The sequence below is a fragment of the Podarcis vaucheri genome (assembly GCF_965113315.1).
Source record: "Podarcis vaucheri genome assembly, chromosome: 5".
Classification (NCBI taxonomy): domain Eukaryota; kingdom Metazoa; phylum Chordata; class Lepidosauria; order Squamata; family Lacertidae; genus Podarcis; species Podarcis vaucheri.
The window spans coordinates 20,731,034-20,746,163 of NC_138763.1; positions in this window are offsets into that span (position 1 = coordinate 20,731,034).

Genomic DNA, 15,130 nt, shown 5'->3' on the forward strand with positions numbered 1-15,130 from the left:
TAGATACCTATTAGGTCCATAAATTAGTGTATTTTTCGCTCCATAAGGCGCACCTGACCATAAGGCGCACCTAGTTTTTAGAGGGGGAATTCAAGGAAAAATATATTATTTAAAGGGAGCGCTGAGCAGAGCCTGTATGCATCCCAGCCTCTGCTCAGCGCTCCCTTTCACGAGCAGCGTGGAGTGTGTGTGTGGCTCTTGGGGGCTTTTCCCCGAGGAGGGAGAAGGGCAGGTCATCACTGACGGAATTCCCCCACCTCGTAGAAAAGCCAGCAGAAGCCGCACGCCCTTTAAAGAGCGTGCGGCTTTTGTGCGGCCAGTCAGTCCCTTCTCCCTCCTGGGGAAAAGCCCGCAAGAGCCGCACTGAGCTTGTGTGCGGCTCTTGGGGGCTTTCCCCGCCTGCCTCCCCCCTGCATTCGCTCCATAAGACGCACACACATTTCCCCTTACTTTTTAGGAGGGAAAAGGTGCGTCTTATGGAGCAAAAAATACGGTACCATATAGCATATATTCAACACAAAAACCAGTGACAATTTGTTGTTGACAAAGGGCAGCTGGACATATAAAGGGCCCCATTACCTTCAGTAGCTTAGGGCCTCATCAAACCTAAATCCAGCCCTGGAGGTTGGGCATGGGGGACTTAATTTTTTGCAAGGTTATTCAGTGAGGAGCCTTAAATATATGTTTTTCAGGCGTGATGAATTCAAATCTGTTGTGTGTTTTTTGTGATTTGGCAGCTCGAGATGTCTACGTTCGAAGAAGAAGCACATTCAGTACTTTCAGGAAACCAAAGGGTTTTGAATTTTAGCTTCCGATAAGGTCTGGTCATGCTAAAGAAGAGGAAGGAGAAGGAAGAGAAATAACATATAATCTAACTGCAAGTACTTGGCAATCCCTTTTTTAATTATTTCTATGTGCAATTTTGCACACGCTTTACTTACCAAGCAAAACTAAATTATACTCATTTAACCCAAATATCTCTTGAATCCCCAGGGCACGTTGCAACTTTTGAGCACCCCTAATTTTGGGGATTTGAAAGTACGCCCTAGTGTGGGAGTAGACGAGGGAGTAGAGGATAATGAGGGGCAATGAGTTCACTGGGGCAGTTGAGAGGCAATACTTCTGGTGGAAGGTGCAGGCCTTGGAACATAGGGAGTGTATAGGGACGTTTTTAATGTTTGATGTTTTACCGCGTTTGATGTTTTAATTTGTTGAAAGCAGCCCAGAGTGACTGGGGGCAACCCAGTCAGATGGGCGGCATATAAATAAGGAAGTATAATTATTATTATTATTAAAAAGGTGAATTGAGTGGAAATCAGGAATGTGGGAAGCTTGTTTCCTCCAGGTGCTGTTGGAAGTTCAGCTGGGTACATGAAAACTACTTTATACAGTTAAGACGCTTGGGCCCATCTAAGCTCAGTCCTGTCTCATATCTTCCAGCACATTGAAGACAAAAACTGGGACACCATCTTTCTCCCCCCAAAAAACACCTTTTCTGAACACAGCACCAAAAAATATGTGTTTTGAGGTGCCGTGCGAGATCACAGCCCCCCCAAAGGCACTTTTCCAGGGAGGAAATTGCGCAAGATCACACCCAAAATGGTTGCCGTCTTCTCGCAAGAAAAAAACCCAGGATGTCCCGGTTTTTCCAGGACATTTGTGGGACATGATGTCTAAACTGACTGGCAGTGGTTCTCCCCAGGATTTCCTGCTCAAGTCCCCCCCCCAAGCCCTCCCTGAACACACTGGGTGTTGAACCTGGGACCTTTTCTGCATCTAAAGCAGTGGTTCTGCGACTGATCTGCAACCCTTCCCCAAACAACTGCCTGTTTTGTGGGGAAAGCATTACAACACTGAATGTCAGAGCACAGGTTTTCAATTCAGGTCCCAACCTTACTGATGGCTGAGCCAACCTGAGTCTGGTCAGTACATGGGTAGATGACTGCCTGGGACCCACATGTACACTGTCTCAGATTCCATGGAGGAAGAAAGGTTGGGTAGACAGCTTCTTCTGTGTTAGAGGAGCCAGAGGAGAAGCCTAGCTGTACCTTACAGCAAACGGGAGCTGCTAGCATCTCACGTTCCTCCTCAAAAGCATGAGGTGATGTTCAGCATTCTCCATGCTTCTTTTTATTCAGGTCTGAGACAGTTTTGTCCAGCTTTCTATAGATTTTATTTATTCAAACGTGTGTTAAAACAGAGCCACTATGATCAAGAGATGCTATTATATGGACATAAGCACAACAAACCCAAACCAGCAGTTGCATTCGCCGCAAAAAGTGTGGAACTATCTTCAGTGCCAAAGAAATGCAACTAGACATACAGTAAGACTAAAACAGATAAAACAGTGGTAAGTGAGATGTTCCTTCAGAGTAAACAGTTTGTGAATCAACTTCTCAATCAGCCCTTATGCTTTTTCCAGCCTAAACAAAGAAGGAAAACTAAACTAATGGGAATAAAAGGAGAACAGCTTGGCCGGAACATTTCCTGCATATCTTTGCAAATGTTAAGTTTATGCCACGGTTTCTCTGCCAAGTGAAGAGAGGCTTTCTTGGAGCAACTGCAAGGAGCTTTCTTTTGTGAACTGGTCTTTGTTGAGTGTCTGCAGCAATTGCCCTACTTGAAGAGGAATCTCGGGCAGCAACAGAAACTTAAAACCATTTGGCACCTTCTTTTGCCTCACTCTGCTTCCACTGGCAAAGTGGCAGTACAGGAGGAGACCTGTACTTGCTTCTTTCTCATTTTTATACCTTAAAGGCAAACAACATGATAGGTGGTTCCAAACATACCACTAATGTAGCATATAAACATCAGTTAGACACGCCTGCCACATCTTTGGGGGAAAAGATCACTTAAGGGTAAGAAAGCTGGGTTTGCAGATGCTCTTCCCTGGCTCTTCCCAATTTTCTGCATTAAGATTCTTCCTTATCTACCTTTCACGTCTTCCTTATATACTGTGCATACTTACCAAGCACAGTTATCCTGCCATGCCAAACCAAAACTGCTATGGATGACACTGGCAGATCCCAAAATGACCAATCCAAAGCATGTCTTGAGCACATTAAGAGCATAAGGAGAGCTAAACCTTTTCTGTTCAGTCATTTGTTGGTGGCATTGATAATAATCGTCATTTATTTTATTTTATTTCCACCTCCAAAATTTAAGGGGAAATGTGTGTGCATCCAATAGAGCGAATGCAGGCTGCGCGGCTAAGCCCAAAGCCAGAACAGGGAGACGGAGCGCTGCGCAGCGCAGCGCTCCATCTGGCTGTGCTTGCTTGGGGTTAGCTGCGCAAAGCCTTCTTTGTGCCTTCATCTCGCTGCCCTGCGGAGGCTACAAAGTCAGTCCCCGCAGCCAGAGCAGCGAGACGGAGCACTGCGGAGCACTCCGTCTAGCTGTTCTAGCTTGCGGACGGCTGCGCAAAGCCTCCGCAGGGCAGCAGGGTGCCTTCACCCCACTGCCCTGCGGAGGCTACGAAGGCTGTACGAAGGTGGGGGAAAGGCTGCAACGCCTCCCTCCACCGCCAGCCCCACAAGCTCGGTGGGCAGCGGAAAGGCAGCCCACCGCCTTTGCGCTGCTCCTCGACCTGGTCTTTGGGACTGGCAGTGGGTGAAAGCAGCGCTTCCCCCCGCCAGCCCCAAAGAGCAGGTTGAAAGGAACCCAAAGCCTCCGGAGCCCAGTGGGAACTCCCGCTGGGCTCCGGAGGCTTTGGGTGAACGCACCTTCAACGCACAGAACGCACCTTGTTTTAGAGGGAGAGAACAAGAAAAAAAATTTTTTTTCCTGTTCTCCCCCTCCTATGGTCTGGTGCGTCCTATGGTCCAGTGCATCCTATAGAGCGAAAAATACAGTATTTCAAATGCCCTGAATGTGAACTTAATTGGCCCCAATCCCCACTTAACTGAATAGTAACTTCTGAGCAGACATGCATAAGCTTGCCCTGCTTATTTTCGTTTTTTCTTCAAAAAATGCATTCTATAACATCACCTTTGGTACTATTCATTCATTGCACCTTACAATAAAAACGTTTTTAAAACACGCATTAATTTGGCATTGAAAAGAAAAACATAAAAAGTCCAGACTGCATTGGAAAAGGCTGCATATGCTCCATCCAGTATCCAAAAGCCCTCGCTTCTCTTTCTGCATGTCTGCCTAGGTAAGCAGTTATTATTGTTCCTACCTTGGTGCTGATCAGCTGGTTTAGCTTCTTACTTGCACTGAGAGCTTTTAGCCCTCATCCTGCACGTTTAATATAGTTTGCTTTGCAGAGGCTCCACCTCTTTGGTGTTTCACCATTCACAATGTGATAGCCAATGAATTACGTTGCAAAGGCAATAAAGAGCTCACTTTTAAACACCTACCCAAACAGCAAGGTTCGAGCTCATACCCGACTAGCGGAGCATATGCTCTGCATACAATTGGTGGTCTCAAACTAAGTGATACTCAGAGCAGTTCCACTGAAATCAATGGACTTAAGTTAGTCGTGCCCATTGATTTCAATGGGTCTGCCTGAATATGACCTAGCTGGATGTAATCCAGAAAATTCAGTCCCTCCATCCTTAAAAGGATCAGGTTGTTGGCATTTGTCTATCTTAAGAGACAATGGAGTGTGCCTCCCCAGGGGTGAAGTCAAACCACAGTGTTGGCGCCACCAAAGTGACCTGTCCGGGGCACTAGCCTGGGCAGTGTGTATGGAGGTTTTGAACTGCCCAGGTGAAAAGACACTCCCTCCTTCTTGGCCTTGCAGATGTGCAAGGCAGCAGAGGTTTAGGAATCAGAGTTTTCCTTCTCCTAAATAATAATAATAATAATAATAATAATAATAATAATAATAATAATAATAATAATTACGGTCATCTTGAATCCCAATTCTCATAGAATAGAAGTCATAGAATCATAGAGTTGGAAGAGACCACAAGGGCCATCGAGTCCAACCCCCTGCCAAGCAGGAAACACCATCAGAGCACTCCTGACATATGGTTGTCAAGCCTCTGCTTAAAGACCTCCAAAGCAGGAGACTCCACCACACTCCTTGGCAGCAAATTCCACTGTCGAACAGCTCTTACTGTCAGGAAGTTCTTCCTAATGTTTAGGTGGAATCTTCTTTCTTGTAGTTTGGAACCATTGCTCCGTGTCCGCTTCTCCGGAGCAGCAGAAAACAACCTTTCTCCCTCCTCTATGTGACATCCTTTTATATATTTGAATTCTGCCTTCTTTATTTACAGCCAGTCCAAGGAGTGACACTGATTGCAAGCTTCTTCTTCCTTGGCGTTACCTGTGTATTATTCAGTAGTACTGGAACACATTGCAATTAGAGCTGGCTCCACTATTCTTGGCTTTAGCTCCATCTAGTTTCAAACTCTCTTATCGCTGGCCAACCCAAGCCATTGGGCAACAGCCACTACTGACTATAAGCGATCATTTCCTACAATAATTAATGATGCAGCAGCATATAAAATACATCTCTTGAGCCCTAAGGCAGCTTCTTAATATAAGATGACACAGCTCTTTTGGGATGGGATTCAATCACATACAAGCAAATTCAGGTTGCACAATATAAATTGATTTGGTGCTCTTGCACAACAAACCCATTTCCCTCCAAACACTGAATTCTTGCTATAAGGAAAATGATAGGGGAACTTGCATTGGAAAGTGCGGAATTAACACTTGCTTGATGCAACATCATATATAAGCTTTCCACAAACTAATAATAATGGCTGCCTGACAAATAGCTGTCATCCTCCAACCTCCTTGCAGACTTGGTACAAATAAACCAGACTGAACACTCAGTAAACAGGTAATTCGAAAGAGACTTGGCTTATGACAACGCAGCAATGGTCAGTCTTCTAGTGTTCCACTTTTCTTTGTGGGAGGGAGTTTGGTTTTTGGTTTTCTCGTCAGTGGGTAAAAACCAATCCATTTCACTGCTCCCTGGTAACATTACCCATTGTGAAATGTTGCTATTTCTAATTGTAATTTAACCGAGTGACAGCTGATTTCTCTTTTTGCAAAATTTGCAGTATGAAGCTAAAACTACCTGCAATTTCAGAATGCTGCCCCCATTGGCACCCCTGTGACATTTCCGCACAACTGCATCCTGCTTAAAATAGTGAGAAGCCTTCAATGTTTTTTGTAATTCTCAAGCTCATGGTGCAACAAACAACACAACGGAGTGCAACAACTTGGCCAAACATCACTTAAGATGCACAGCTTAAAAGTTGTACAGTGGTACCTCGGGTTAAGTACTTAATTCGTTCCGGAGGTCCGTTCTTAACCTGAAACTGTTCTTAACCTGAAGCACCACTTTAGCCGCGCCACCAGAGCCCGATTTCTGTTCTTATCCTGAAGCAAAGTTCTTAACCTGAAGCACTATTTCTGGGTTAGCGGAGTGTGTAACCTGAAGCATATGTAACCTGAAGCATATGTAATCTGAGGTACCACTGTAGTTCCTTTTTGGCCAGCGTTGACTGCTGTCCATCAATTAAATGGATAGCTTCGTTTTGAAACTTAAGATGTCGTTTAAAAAGAACAGCTAGTTATTTTCCTTTAGGCACTGGAGGCAATAAGAAGACACTACAGGTATTTGGCCCATGTGAGTGTTCCCATAAGAGCTAAGGTGTTTCGTTACCATTGCTTCTCACTCAGCCTACAGTTTTTATAGCTGTGGCTCACCTGCATTAAAGTTGTGCCAAGCAGAATGCAGCTATCAAAATGAGGACTGAATCTGCTAGCAGGTATTGTGCACAGGGGCGTACCTAGGGTTGGCAAAGTTGGCTCCCACCAAGGGTGCAGGCCCAGGGGGTTACAAAAACCATGCCTCTCCACTCGGACTCAGCTCCTCTGGCAAGGGGGCAAGGGACAGGAGAGAGCTCCTTGCCAACAGGAGCATAGGTACGCCTCTGGCTGTGTAACACTGATCCTGAAAGAACTAAATTGCTTGCTGATTTGCTTACTGGAAGAATTCTAGTTGCTGGTGTTTACCTAAGTTACTTGGGGCCCCGATATATGAAAGAACACATCTCCTGTATCTGAACGCTTGTATCAGTGCGCCCAAGTTTTTTAGTGTGTCAGAAACAGGCGACAAGTTCCACCCAAATTTGGGAGGCCCAGTGTACACGTGTGACATCACATGGCAGGAGGAAGCTCAGCAGGGCCCGTCATAGCCATGGGAAGGCCTGACGGGGCCCACTGTAGCTGCAGGTAGGCCCAATGGGGCCCGTTGAAACCATGGGAAGACCTGCCAGAGCCCATCATAGCTGCAGGAGGACCTGTGGACTGCAGATACACCCAGTGGGGCCCATCATGGCTGCGGTGAGGCCCTTCAAGGTCCACCATGGCCACAGATAGGCCCAATGGGACATCCTTATATCACTTTAACCGTCATGGCTTCTCCACCACCACCAAAGCATCCTGGGAATAACTTGAGGATGCTGGGAATTGTCACTCTGTGAAGGGTCTCCTCAGCAATACTCAGCACCCACAACGAGCTGCAATTACCAAGATTCTCTGGGGGAAACCATGACTATTTAAAATGGTATAAGGGTGATTTAAATAGATGTGGCCACTGAAGCGTAAGAAAGGTGTGGAACCTCTTTACTCATTCAGGATGTTGTTTTTGCATTAGGGGAGCTTCACCCATTTTGGTGACTTTGATGTTCTGCATTAAGTAAATTTGTGTAAGGGAGGCTCTCTCTTTCTTTTCCCTACTTCTTTAATCTGGAAAGGTGCTTCAAGGCATCTGCTGCTGGCAGGTGGGAACAAGACAGCAAAATTACTGAAAAATATTAGAATGCATAGATTCATAATTTAAATGTTGCAGCCTAAGCAGCAACGACCTACTCATTTGTTTCTACTTAGCAGGCACGCTCGGTGGTTTATAATTATCCCGTGAAGTAACATCCAATAAACAGAAATAAAACAGAATCAGCAGAGTGACAGACATTTTGTTAATACAGTGGTAACTCGGTTTTCGAACAGCTTAGTTCATGAACAACTTGGAACGCGAATGCTGCAAAACCGGAAGTAAGTGTTCCGGTTTTCAAACTTTTTTCCAGAAGCCGAACGTGCTCCGTTTTTAGTCCCCCTGTGTTTCCTGTTGCGCTGCTAATTTGCACCCCCCATTGTAATTCAAGCCTTCTGTTTCTGATTGCAGTGTTCTGAGGTGACATTTGGAGCTTACATTTGGTGCTTTTGTTTTTGCTATTTATTTTGCGTTTTTTGTTTTGAGGCTTTTTCCTGTTAATTTGTTTTTGTGACTGTGTGGATCCCAGTTCAGCTACTGATTGATTGATTGATTGATTGATTGATTGTGTGACTGCGGAAATGGATACCCCCCCCCATCCAAATAATGACTATCATCAATGCAGGTAAGAAAAAATAATAATTTTAATTTTTATCATCTACAATACTGTTTTATTTATTTTATAGTACAGCACTTTGATTATTGCTTTCAATTTATGGATCAATGGTCTCGTTAGATAGCAAAACTCATGTTAAATTGCTGTTTTGGGGGTTGTTTTTAAAAGTCTGGAATGGATTAATCCATTATGCGTTACTTTCTATGGGAAAGCGCGCCTTGGTTTTGGAACACTTTGGTTTTGGAACAGAATTCCGAAAAAGATTAAGTTTGAAAACCAAGGTACTGCTGTATCCAGGTTCATGTCAGGCTCATTGGATTAGATCAGATGAGACAGCATCCAGGAGAGCCGGACTCTCTTGGGGGCTTTCCATCCAGTGCCCCCAGCCCCTCCTTCCTTACGAAAGTGGGGCTGGTTTTTGGGCATCCGCGAATGAGACTGTGTCTTCCCGTACCCTGGGAAGATTTTGGGAGGCTGATTACTCCCATCTCAGCCTCTAATTACCCCGTGGGAGCCAGAGCGATGGAATTTTCAGCCATCTTCCGTGGCGCCTCAAGCGGAAGTCCTACATGTCATCATCTAAAGACTTTCTTACAGGCAAAGCTCACAAACCCCATTTCATGAGCCCAACACAGACCACTATGGATGCCCTCAAATGCCTCAATTAAACTGGAACTAATTAGCCAAGCCCTCCAGGCATCAGATTATTTATTTACTGCATGATATCTCTGTATCATAAGGAAATCCTCATGAAATCTGATATATTTATTCAGGGCTCAACACTGCGTTTCATCTTGAAACAGCAGCAATAAGCAACCCAATGAAATGTCATTATGTTGGGAGGAACAGAAGACACAAGAAAAGATCATCACAACATGGTGATTATCCACTTCCCTCTTTGATATGTGCACCTGCTCACCTCACCTCACCCCCCCAAATTGCAAAGGAAAAAAAATGCAAACTACATTGTAATAGGTGCCTGTGAGATTGAAATATCAAAATGCAAATGGTTGTGCACATTCAAGATACATTTGTAAGCTGTAGCTTCAAAAACAGCTGACATGGATTTCCAAAGAGCCAAGAGTCAGGGAAGCCTCTTAAACACTGTGCTTTTCTAGGTGCTGTGGGATTCAGATAATTGTTTGAAACCTTTGCAAGTGGCAACACTTTTTTCTGATATGCTTGCCCATCAGTGCCATTGGTGCTCAGACCATTGTACAAAGTGCAAAATATAGGTGCACTAGTTGACACACAACAAGCACATGTGTGATTGGGTAACATGACTTGTGAAAATATACTGGGAGATTGCAAAAGTTACAAGAATATTCCAGCAAGTTACTAAATTTACGTTTGAAACCAGCTTGTCTAGCAGTTGTTTTGCCTTATTGGCAGTCTGTAGTTACATGTGTTGGAACATTTTTGCATGACTTTGTTCTTATGGCCAGAGCAGCATAAAAAGCAAGCAAACACTACCCTCGCCCCCATTTTTTGTTACACACATGCTTTAATGTTAACCAGAGCAAAGTTCATTGCAAGTGCAGGTGAGCTGGTGGGTGACTTGTAGTAGCAGAAATTATGACAAGCCAACAATATGGAATTAAAAATGGCCATACCTTTACTGATTGCAGATGTAAGTAGGCTTTGGCCTAGGCACTGGGTACATATCCTGAATCAACCAATCCATAAGCTGATTTATTTCTCCTTCAGGGTCGATCCTGGGTTCAGGGATGAAGGGAAGTTCTCTTTCTGCACATAATACAGATCAAATGAGGTGATCCCACCAGAACATTACTAACCATTGGGGTTTTTTTCTAACAGCCTTTTATTTTTTAATATCTGTTTTTATAGAATTGTTATATTATCTTATTGTTGTGTTCCGTGTTATTTTATCTGGACCTGGCTGTGGTTGCTTCAATTTTAGATTTTATTGTTAGCCACACTGGATATTTTTCACCCAAAAGACTGTGTCAATTGAACAATCATCAATATAAAAATATTTATCAGAATACACAGTGGCGTAGCGTGGGGGGTGCAGGGGGGGCTGGCCACACTGGGCGCAACATCTGGGGGTTAGGGTTAGGGGGCGCAAATCCATGGGTTAGGGGGCGCAAATTACTTGCCTTGCCCCGGGTGCTGACAACCCACGCTACGCCACTGAGAATACACATATTTAAATAGTCCTGTGGGGATGTGTGAGGTGGTTGTTGTTAGGATGGAACAGCCAGTCTGACAGGAATTGTTCTGCGTTAAAACCCTTGCTAGTGAAAATTCTCATTACTTGGTGAATAAGCAGCTTCATTTATTCAGAGTTTGAACCAGCATCAGCTGTTATGAAATCCCCATAATTTGTATCTAATGGTAGCAGAGACCCTGATTATCCCCATGCACAAAACCCAATCTTATGGTACATGCTCTGTTTGAAGTGCATTCATTGCTATTCAATGAACGTTGATTTATTTCCGCCCCCTAATGCCTTGTGCTGGCTGTTGCTGCCCTTCCATTCCTTTTTAATTTGTAAATCTGTAAATAAACACAATCCCATAAAAACATTTTTTTGAAACTGCAAAGTGTTCTCCTCTGGAATAAACTGACTAGGGTGGGGGGGGGCTGCTGCCAATCCTGAATGGAAGGGTACTAGTATGTGCGTTCCATTTCCAAATAGCTTTGAGAATCAGCATGTTTTTCTGATTCAGGTCAAGTATTAGGGGGCAATCCTATGGCAAGAACCACTGGGGTGACCAGCCTGGGATGAAGTGGATCTCCAGCTCAGCATTAATTCCCCATCTCTGGCTCAGCCAAAATTACACTGGTGTAGCCTTGCACTAGGGACGCGGGTGGCGCTGTGGGTTAAACCACAGAGCCTAGGACTTGCCAATCAGAAGGTTGGTGGTTCAAATCTCCACGACGGGGTGAGCTCCCATTGTTTGGTCCCTGCTCCTGCCAACCTAGCAGTTTGAAAGCACCTCAAAGTGCAAGTAGATAAATAGGTACCACTCTGGCGGGAAGGTAAACGGCATTTCTGTGCGCTGCTTTGGTTCGCCAGAAGTGGCTTAGTCATGCTGGCCACATGATCTGTACGCCGGCTCCCTCGGCCAATAAAGCGAGCTGAGCGCCACAACCCCAGAGTCGGTCACGACTAGACCTAATGGTCCAGTCTTTACTTTTACCTTGCACTGCCCAATTCAGCCAGGGCTCAGCCAGATGAGCCAAAGCTAGCTAGCCGAGAGGCCAGTTTAAGTCCCCCCAAAGGGGTGTTTCTTCTGAGGACATGGTTGGAGCAGGAACAAAGAGGGGGGACTAGGCTGGATCCTAAGCCCATTCATCTCAGCTGGTATTAATTAGCAGCTCCCACCCCCCATTTCTACAATAGCCCAACCCTCATATCCAGCTGCATCTTTTACATTGTCCTATTTCTCTGAGGCTTTAGAATGGAAATACCAGCACTGTGTTATATATAGAGAGAGATGTATATATAGATATAGATCGCATTTTAATTTGAAAACAGAATGAACCAAACTTTTAAAACTTGACAAGTAAAAGCCTGAGACAACTGATTATTAATTAAAGTTTGCAGTCAAGATGCAAAAGTTGCAAAGCTTCAAACCCAAGCTGCTTTCTGTGTTTTTAGGCTATTGTTTGAACTTACATCTGATAATAATTTTACCTTCAGGCCTCTTTGCCAAGGCAAGATGTGGCAAGGTGGGGAGGTTAAATAGTAAGAGAAGCATTTTAAATGACAAGTGCATTTCATATTTTTATTTATTGCATAACTTTGATGAAGGCTGAGGACCAAACTACTGTATATGTCATGTTCCAAAATGCATATTTTGTTTTTAGCCCGGTGTTGCAAAAGAGCATGCTAACTTTCAAGCTCCCTGCCATCAGGCATTGATTGCAAACACACACACCACGTTTTGAATATGTTAGGTGTAATGCTGTGGATCTTTTCCTAGATGTTTCTTTAAAAAGCAAAGTTTTAAAATGCTAGGCATTCAAAGGTGACTCCATGGCTGCAAGGAGAAAGTCAAAGGTCCCAGGTTCAAGCCCCAGCTACCAGTTTGAAATCTGTTCTCCAGCTGGGAACCAGAAACACAGTGTGCGGTCAGTTGCTGCTTCACCTCCATAGGAAGAGTATGGAGGGGCCCTAGTTCCTCAGGTGATGTTGCTTTATCAATACAAGAACTGCAGCACAGCAATGCAACAATAGCAAGGATGCTGCATGTTCTATTTCTGCCCCAAAGGGCAGGTGAACTTATCTGTGCCTTTGTAGTAACATAGTGTTGCAGTGTTGTTGTTTTTTGGGGGTAGGCTGAGTCCCTTCTAGTTTCTGGATCCAGCAAGGGTTAAAATCAATGGAGGGTGCCTGAGTCCCTTCTATATTCCCTAGCTCAGTGCCAGTGGCGTAGCGTGGGTTGTCAGCACCCGGGGCAAGGCAAGTAATTTGCGCCCCCTAACCCGGGGCAAGGCAAGTAATTTGCGCCCCCTAACCCCTAACCTGCCGCCGCTGCCAGCTTCTTCTTGCTGCTGCCTGGTCTGGTCTGGTGTGGTTCTCTCCCGCGCTCAGCGCTGCGCTGGGCGGCCGCTGCACTGTCCCTCCCCCAGATAGTCCCTCCCTCGCTCTCTCTCCACTCCGCACCGCAACACACGCCTGGCACCCTCCCCCTCCACAGTGGGCGGCAACCCGGCAGCTCGGATCGGATTCGCACAGCCAGCACTGCAGTGAGAGAGAGTGAGTGAGCCAGGTAGGGGCAGAGAGCTGTGAGTGTGAGCGCCCCCCCCCAGATGTTGCGCCCGGTGCGGCTGGCCCCCCTGCACCCCCCACGCTACGCCACTGCTCAGTGCATGGGAATGTAGAATAGCCTCAAACCTCCCTCCCAGTTTCTCAGCATGGAGACAAAGCAGAGAAGGATAAGCGGTAGTTTAATCCCCAGTGGAGTCATTGTACAAGCAAGGAAGAAGTGGAGCAGTTTATTGCAGACATTAATGTGGGCAGAAACAGCTCTCCTTTAAAGAGAGAGGTGTGAACACAACCCCATTCACCTTCAGAAAGCGTCGCACGAAGGGAGACTTCCTAGAGCAACATTTTACTTGATTAACAACGTGTAGCTCTGTAAGGAGATTCCGTTCATCTTTGAAAGAAGGTCTAGTATGTCAATCACATTGGAAGGCATGTCAGGGACAAATGTTTGATCTAAAAATTTATGAAACATGAAATGAGCTGTAATGCTGTGCCTGCTGCACACCTGAATCAATCGGTCTCTTTGGAGTGTCTGCGTCCAGAACACTTTTATGATCATTTGGTAGGCTGACAAATGATGGAGCAATGAATGGAGGAAAAGAATTTCAAAGTTAATTGAACAGTGGCTCGTAAATTCATGAGGCTTGAGGTTGTGCTGCGAGTATTCGCTGAGAAATGCTCCCGCTTCACCAAATTGTAAAGGTTAACTCTAAATAAAATCCAAGCAGCTCTTCCCATGAAACAGTATTAAATCCACAGTGGAGTGCCATTTTAGAGGAGCATCTTTTCCTTGCCCCCAGTCTCTATTTCTGTGGCTTTTTTATTTTTGAGAGAGAGAGGGGAAAGGGTTCTACTCCAGAGTTTGGGTGAAGTGGACATTTTGTCGACTGAAACTCTCATCCTCTCTGACCATTGGCCATCCTGGGAGTTGAAATCCACAACAACAAGAAGGAACCACCTCTGGCCTAAAGCCTGGCAACCTTTGCTAGACATGAGTAGAGGGGAAAAAATATGGCATGTGTGACTGGAATATACCTACTGTCCTGGCTACCTCCCAGACCATGAAGACAGAGGGTTCATCCAGATTTCTGCTTGCCCCCACTGCTTTCCCCTGGGTAAACCTGATCTTTACCACTGGATCGGAACAAATATCAACTGGGTTTTTCATGCACTGATGTTTGTTCTGATTCAGTGCTAAGGAGTGAGTTTTCCCGGGGAAAGTGGTGGGGCAAATGGAAAACTGCTCTGCCCCGTGCTTTTTAGGCACAGGACAAGCAGAAGTGTGTACGAGCTCAGAGACTCTTAACCTGCAGCGGTAAGGAAGATATTTATTGAAGCAAAGAAGACTTACAGGTTGAGTTATGAGTCACATCAGCTGCTACACTCAGACGACATAGGAATAATAATTTATTTATACCCTGCCCATCTGGCTGGGCTTCCCCAGCCACTCTGGGCGGCTTCCAAAAAAATATTAAAATACTGTAATACATCAAACATTAAAAGCTTCCCTAAACAGGGCTGCCTTCAGATTTCTTCTAAAGGTCTGGTAGATGTTGTTCTCTTTGACATCTGGTGGGAGGACATTCCACAGGGAGGGCGCCACTACCGAGAAGGCCCTCTGCCTGGTTCCCTGTAACTTGGCTTCTCGCAGTGAGGGAATTGCCAGAAGGCCCTCAGTGCTGGACCTCAGTGTCCGGGTAGAACGATGGGGGTGGAGACGCTCCTTCAGATATACTGGACCGAGGCCTTTTGGAAAGGAAAGGAAAGGCCAGCTGGCCCAAGTTTAAGGAGTGCAAGATCAGGACATGGAGTTAGGAATTCCATAGAATAGGCATAGGCAAACTCGGTCCTCCAGATGTTTTGGGACTACAGTTGGGACTACATCATCCCTGACCACTGGTCCTGTTAGCTAGGGATGATGGGAGTTGTAGTCCCAAAACATCTGGAGGGCCGAGTTTGCCTATGCCTGTCATAGAAGCAACTGAGTTGTTTCAAAGAACTGGGACAGCCCCCTTCCAAGCTTTTAAAGTCAGGA